The following is a 7,142-nucleotide window of genomic DNA, read 5'->3' as shown; positions in this document are numbered from 1 at the left end:
TTTGCTAGTATTTTGTTGAGGATGTTTGCATGTATGTTCATCAGTGATATTGGCCTGTAGTTTTCTTTCTTTGTGACATCCTTGACTGGTTTTGGTATCAGGGTGATGGTGGCCTTGTAGAATGAGTTTGGGAGTGTTCCTCCCTCTGCTATATTTTGGAAGAGTTTGAGAAGGATAGGTGTCAACTCTTCTCTAGATGTTTGATAGAATTCGCCTGTGAAGCCATCTGGTTCTGGGCTTTTGTCTGTTGGAAGATTTTTAATCACAGTTTCAATTTCAGTGCTTGTGATTTGTCTGTTCATATTTTTTATTTCTTCCTGATTCAGTCTTGGCAGGTTGTGCATTTCTAAGAATTTGTCCATTTCTTCCAGATTGTCCATTTTAATGGAATAGAGGTGCTTGTAGTAATCTCTCATGATCTTTTGTATTTCTGCAGTGTCAGTTGTTATTTCTCCTTTTTCATTTCTAATTCTATTGATTTGAGTCTTCTCCCTTTTTATCTTGATGAGTCTGGCTAATTGTTTATCAATTTTGTTTATCTTCTCAAGAACCAGCTTTTAGTTTTATTGATCTTTGTTATCATTTCCTTCATTTCTTTTTAATTTGTTTCTGATCTGATCTTTATGATTTCTTTCCTTCTGCTAACTTTGGGGGTTGTTTGTTCTTCTTTCTCTAATTGCTCTAGGTGCAAGGTTAGTTTGTTTCTTTGAGGTGTTTCCTGTTTCTTAAGGTAGGATTGTATTGCTATAAACTTCCCTCTTAGAACTGCTTTTGCTGCATCCCATAGGTTTTGGGTCATTGTGTCTCCACTGTCATTTATTTCTAGGTATTTTTTGATTTCCCCTTTGATTTCTTCAGTGATCACTGTGTTACTAAGTAGTGTATTGTTTAGCCTCCATGTGTTTGTACTTTTTACAGATCTTTTCCTGTAATTGATGTCTAGTCTCAGAGCATTGTGGTCAGAAAAGATACTTGGTACAATTTCAATTTTCTTAAATTTACGAAGGCTTGACTTGTGACCCAATATATGATCTTTCCTGGAGAATGTTCCATGAGCACTTGAGAAAAATGTGTATTCTGTTGTTTTTGGATGGAATGTCCTATAAATATCAATTAAGTCCATCTTGTTTAATGTATCATTTAAAGCTTGTGTTTCCTTATTTATTTTCATTTTGGATGATCTGTCCATTGGTGAAAGTGGGGTGTTAAAGTCTCCTACTATGGATGTGTTACTGTCTATTTCCCCTTTTATGGCTGTTAGTATTTGCCTTATGTACTGAGGTGCTCCTATGTTGGGTGCATAAATATTTATAGTTGTTATAATATTTTCTTGGATCAATCCCTTGACCATTATGTAGTGTCCTTGTTTGTCTCTTCTAATAGTCTTTATTTTAAAGTCTATTTTGTCTGGTATGAGAATTGCTACTCCAGCTTTCTTTTGGTTTCCATTTGCATGGAATATCTTTTTCCATCCCCTCACTTTCAGTCTGTATGTGTCTCTAGGTCTGAAGTGGGTCTCTTGTAGACAGCATATATACGGGTCTTGTTTTTGTATCCATTCAGCCAGTCTGTGTCTTTTGGTGGGAGCATTTAATCCACTTACATTTAAGGTAATTATCAATATGTATGTTCCTCTTCCCATTTTCTTAATTGTTTTGGGTTTGTTATTATAGGTCTTTTCCTTCTCTTGTGTTTCTTGCCTAGAGAAGATCCTTTAGCATTTGTTGTAAAGCTGGTTTGGTGGTGCTGAAGTCTCTCAGCTTTTGCTTGTCTGTAAAGGTTTTAATTTCTCCATCAAATCTGAATGAGATCCTTGCTGGGTAGAGTAATCTTGGTTGTAGGTTTTTCTCCTTCATCACTTTAAACATGTCCTGCCTGTCCCTTCTGGCTTGCAGAGTTTCTGCTGAAAGATCAGCTGTTAACCTTATGGGGATTCCCTTGTGTGTTATTTGTTGTTTTTCCCTTGCTGCTTTTAACATGTTTTCTTTGTATTTAATTTTTTTTTTTTTTGCGGTACACGGGCCTCTCACTGTTGTGGCCTCTCCTGTTGCAGAGTACAGGCTCTGGACACACAGGCTCAGTGGCCATGGCTCACGGGTGCAGCTGCTCCATGGCATGTGGGATCTTCCTGGACCAGGGCACGAACCTGTGTCCCCTGCATCAGCAGGTGGACTCTCAACCACTGCGACACCAGGGAAGCCCCCTGTATTTAATTTTTGACAGTTTGATTAATATGTGTCTTGGTGTGTTTCTCCTTGGATTTATCCTGTATGGGACTCTTCCTGGACTTGATTAACTATTTCCTTTCCCATATTGGGGAAGTTTTCAACTATAATCTCTTCAAATATTTTCTCGGTCCCTTTCTTTTTTCTCTTCTTCTTCTGGAACCCCTATAATTTGAATGTTGGTGCATTTAATGTTGTCCCAGAGGTCTCTGAGACTGTCCTCAGTTCTTTTCATTCTTTTTTCTTTATTCTGCTCTGCAGTAGTTATTTCCACCATTTTATCTTCCAGGTCACTCATCCATTCTTCTGTCTCAATTATTCTGCTATTGATCCCATCTAGAGTATTTTTCACTTCATTTATTGTGTTGTTCATCGTTGTTTGTTTCATCTTTAGTGCTTCTAGGTCCTTGTTAAATGTTTCTTGCATTTTCTCTATTCTATTTCCAATATTTTGGATCATCTTTACTATCATTATTCTGAATTGTTTTTCCAGTAGACTGCCTATTTCCTCTTCTTTTGTTAGGTCTGGTGCGTTTTTATCTTGCTCCTTCATCTGCTGTGTGTTTTTCTGTCTTCTCATTTTGCTTATCTTACTGTGTTTGGGGTCTCCTTTCTGCAGCCTGCAGGTTCGTAGTTCCCGTTGTTTTTGGTGTCTATCCCCAGTGGCTAAAGTTGGTTCAGTGGGTTGTGTAGGCCTCCTGGTGGAGGGGACTAGTGCCTGTGTTCTAGTGGATGAGGCTGGATCTTGTCTTTCTGGTGGGCAGGTCCACGTCTGGTGGTGTGTTTTGGGGTGTCTGTGGACTTAATATGATTTTAGGCAGCCTCTCTGCTAATGGATGGGGTTGTGTTCCTGTCTTGCTAGTTGTTTGACATAGGGTGTCCAGCACTGTAGTTGCTGGTCGTTGAGTGAAGCTGGTTGTTGGTGTTGAGATGGAGATCTCTGGGAGATTTTCGTCATTTGATATTACATGGAGCTGGGAGGTCTCTTGTGGACCAGTGTCCTGAAGTTGGCTCTCCCACCTCAGAGGCACAGCACTGACTCCTGGCTATAGCACCAAGAGCCTTTCATCCACACAGCTCAGAATAAAAGGGAGAGAAAGTAGAAAGAAAGAAAGAAAGAAAGAAAGAAAGAAAGAAAGAAAGAAAGAAAGAAAGAGGACAATAGATAATAAAATAAAGTAAGGTAAAATAAGCAAAAGTTATTAAAATAAAAAATAATTATTAAGAAAAAATTTTTTAAAAAGTAGAAAAAACAAAGGAAAAAAAAGGACGGATAGAACCCTAGGACAAATGGTGAAAGGAAAGCTATACAGACAAAATCTCACACAGAAGCATACACATACACACTCACAACAAGAGGAAAAGGGGAAAAAATCATAAATCTTGCTCTCAAAGTCCACCTCCTCAATTTGGGATGATTCGTTGTCTATTCATGTATTCCACAGATGCAGGGTACATCAAGTTGATCATAGAGCTTTAATCCGCTGCTTCTGAGGCTGCTGGGAGAGATTTCCCTTTCTCTTCTTTGTTCGCACAGCTCTCGGGGCTCAGCTTTGGATTTGGCCCTGCCTCTGCGTGTAGGTCGCTGGAGGGCATCTGTTCTTCGCTCAGACAGGATGGGGTTAAAGGAGCCGCTGATTTGGGGGCCTCTGGCTCACTGAGGCTGGGGGGAGGGCAGGGCACAGATGCGGGCCGAGCCTGCGGCGGCAGAGGCTGGCGTGACGTTGCACCAGCCTGAGGCGCGCCGTGCATTCTCCTGGGGGAGTTGTCCCTGGATCCCGGGACCCTAGCAGTGGTGGGCTGCACAGGCTCCCTGGAAAGGGGGTGTGGAGAGTGACCTGTGCTCGCACACAGGCTTCTTGGTGGCAGCAGCAGCAGCCTTAGCGTCTCACGCCTGTCTCTGGGGTCCGCGCTTTTAGCTGCAGCTCGAGCCCGTCTCTGGCGTTCCTTTAAGCAGCGCTCTTAATCCCCTCTCCTCGCGCACCAGGAAACAAAGAGGGAAGAAAAAGTCTCTTGCCTCTTCGGCAGCTCCAGACCTTTTCCTGGACTCCCTCCCGGCTAGCCGTGGTGCACTAACCCCTTCAGGCTGTGTTCACGCAGCCAACCCCAGTCCTCTCCCTGCGCTCTGACTGAAGTCTGCGCCTCGGCTCCCAGCCCCGCTCGCCCCAGCGGGTGAGCAGACAAGCTCTCGGGCTGGTGAGTGCCGGTCAGCACTGATCCTCTGTGCGGGAATTTCCCCGCTTTGCCCTCTGTACCCTTGTGGCTGTGCTCTCCTCCGCGCCTCCTGAGCTGCCTCCCTCTGCCACCCGCCGTCTCTGCCTGCGAAGGGGCTTCTTAGTGTGTGGAAACCTTTCCTCCTTCACAGCTCCCTCCCACTGGTGCAGGTACCATTCCTATTCTTTTGTCTCTGTTTATTCTTTTTTCTTTTCCCCTACCCAGGCACGTGGGGAGTTTCTTGCCTTTTGGGAGGTCTGAGGTCTTCTGCCAGTGTTCAGTAGGTGTTCTGTAGGAGCTGTTCCATGTGTAGATGTATTTCTGGTGTATCTGTGGGGAGGAAGGTGAGCTCCGCGTCTTACTCTTCCGCCATCTTCCCCCCTCCCAAACATTTTAATAATAGTAATTTTTCTGATGCATGAGCATGGAATATTGTTTTCTATTGTGTCTTCAGTTTCTTTATCAATGCTTTATAGTCTTCTGAGTATAGGTCTTTCATGTCCTTGGTTAAATTTATTGCTAAATAGTTTGTTCTTTTAGATGGAATTGTAAATGGGATTGTTTTCTTAATTTTTCTTGCTGGTGGTTCATTATTAGTGTATAGAAACAAAACTGATTTGTGTATATTGATTCCGTATTTTGAAACTTTACTGAATTTATTTTTTAACATATTTTTTGAAGTATTGTGAAAAATTGCAATAGTAAAATCTCACAGTTTCTACTGCATCCCACGTAATCCACAGGACCCAAGAGATGGTAGCTACTAATGTACTCTTCCCACGGTGCCTCTTCATACCATGCAGACTCCTACAAGGGAAATAAGTATCACAACTTTGGTTGAACGTGGTCTGGGTAAGTCTTGGCCTCTATCACAAAATTTGATGTCTCTGTTTTCTGATTTTCTGGCATGATATTGACATGGTTGTCTAGAAAAGTAATTTAGTTTCCAGTAATTTAAAATGTACCGAAAAGTTGCAATAATGGCAAAAAGTACTCACGTTTGCCACTTCACACAAAATGCTCAGTGTGTTTTGCCCAAGGAACCAGCACATAACCCCTAAATGAAGAAATCCTGATGTCCACATTATAATTTAATACTCAGCCCCACTTCAACTTTCACCTACTGTCCCAACTGTATGAAAATGTCTTTTTCCCTCCTGATCCAGTTTTCTTTTTCTGGACCCATTACTGAGTTTCTCCCTCATTTGGACAACTGTGATGGATTTGAAGCAAACAAGATGAGTATGGGATCTAGGTGGGCTTTTCTGTATGGCTTTTTTCACTAAGAATGTTTATTTTTGTAACAAATATCAGCGCTGCACTTTTTTTCATTGTCATTAAAAATACAAAACATGACTTTAGCATTTAATTCACTTTATGTATACAGTTTTGTGGTATTAACTACCTTCATATAGTTGCACAAGCAAGTTAACTAACATGTGTACCTCCTGTGTGCATGGCAGATACCCAGGAAATTGAGTAACACCCTGAAATGGCCCAAAACATCACCTTAAATACCATCTTCATCTAAAAAGAAAAAAAAAAAGAAGGTTATAGTTGTTTCTGTCTACCTTCATTTGATTGTATATGGTTTCCAATTGATATTGTATAACTAGTTGTGGAGAAGTCATGGGATAGGTGGCTTCATTTCAGTTTGAATTTCCAAATTTAGTGGATTCTGCAGGCTTGATACAAGGTTTACAAACTTCGTGTTTGGTCAGGACATCCCATGGTGTAACTGGTATTCATGGTTTATTCAACAATTAAAGTTCTGTGTGATATGAGTTCATCCCGGAGTAATCCAGGTTAGTTTCTGTTATACATTTGTCCCAGGATGAAAGGACAAGAGAAATAAGACCTAATTTGTAAAAGTGCCTTCAAACTAATTGATACTGAAGTATAGTTGACCTACAATGTTGTGTTAATTTCTACTGTACAACAAAGTGATTCATATATACATACATACATACATATATACATTTTTTCATATTCTTTTCCATTATGGTTTATTACAGCATATTAAATACAGTTCCCTGTGCTGTACAGTAAGACCTTGTTTATCCATCCTATATATAATAATTTGCATCTACTAATCCCAAACTCCCAATCCATCCCTCTCCCCTGTCTTCCCCTTGACAACCACAAGTCTGTTTTCTATATTTATGAGTCTGTTTTTGTTCTGTAGATAGGTTCATTTGGGCCTCATTTTATAATCCACATATAAGTGATATCATATGGTATTTGTTGTTCTCTGTCTGACTTACTTCACTTTGTATGATAATCTCTAGGTCCATCCATGTAGCTGTAAATGGCATTATTTCATTCTGTTTTATGGCTGAGTAATATTCCACTGTATATATGTACCACATCTTCTATATCCATTCATCTGTTGAGGGACATTCAGGTTGATTCCATGTCTTGGCTATTGTGAATAGTGCTGCTGTGAATGCTGGGGTGTATGTATCTTTTCAAATTATAGTTTTGTCTGGATGTGTGCCCAGGAGTGGGATTGCTGGTTCATATGGTAATTCTATTTTTAGTTTTTGAGGAACCTCCATACTGTTTTCCATAGTGGCTGCATCAATTTACCTTCCCACCAGTAGTGTAGGAGGGTTCCCTTTTCTCCACACCCCTTCCAGCATTTATTTCTAGACATTTTAACGATGGCCATTCTGACTGCTACGAGGTGATAACTCACTGTAG

The sequence above is a fragment of the Phocoena sinus genome, chromosome 2 (assembly GCF_008692025.1).
Source record: "Phocoena sinus isolate mPhoSin1 chromosome 2, mPhoSin1.pri, whole genome shotgun sequence".
Lineage (NCBI taxonomy): Eukaryota > Metazoa > Chordata > Mammalia > Artiodactyla > Phocoenidae > Phocoena > Phocoena sinus.
The sequence above is the reverse complement of the archived record's forward strand: the minus strand, read 5'-3'. Positions refer to the sequence as shown.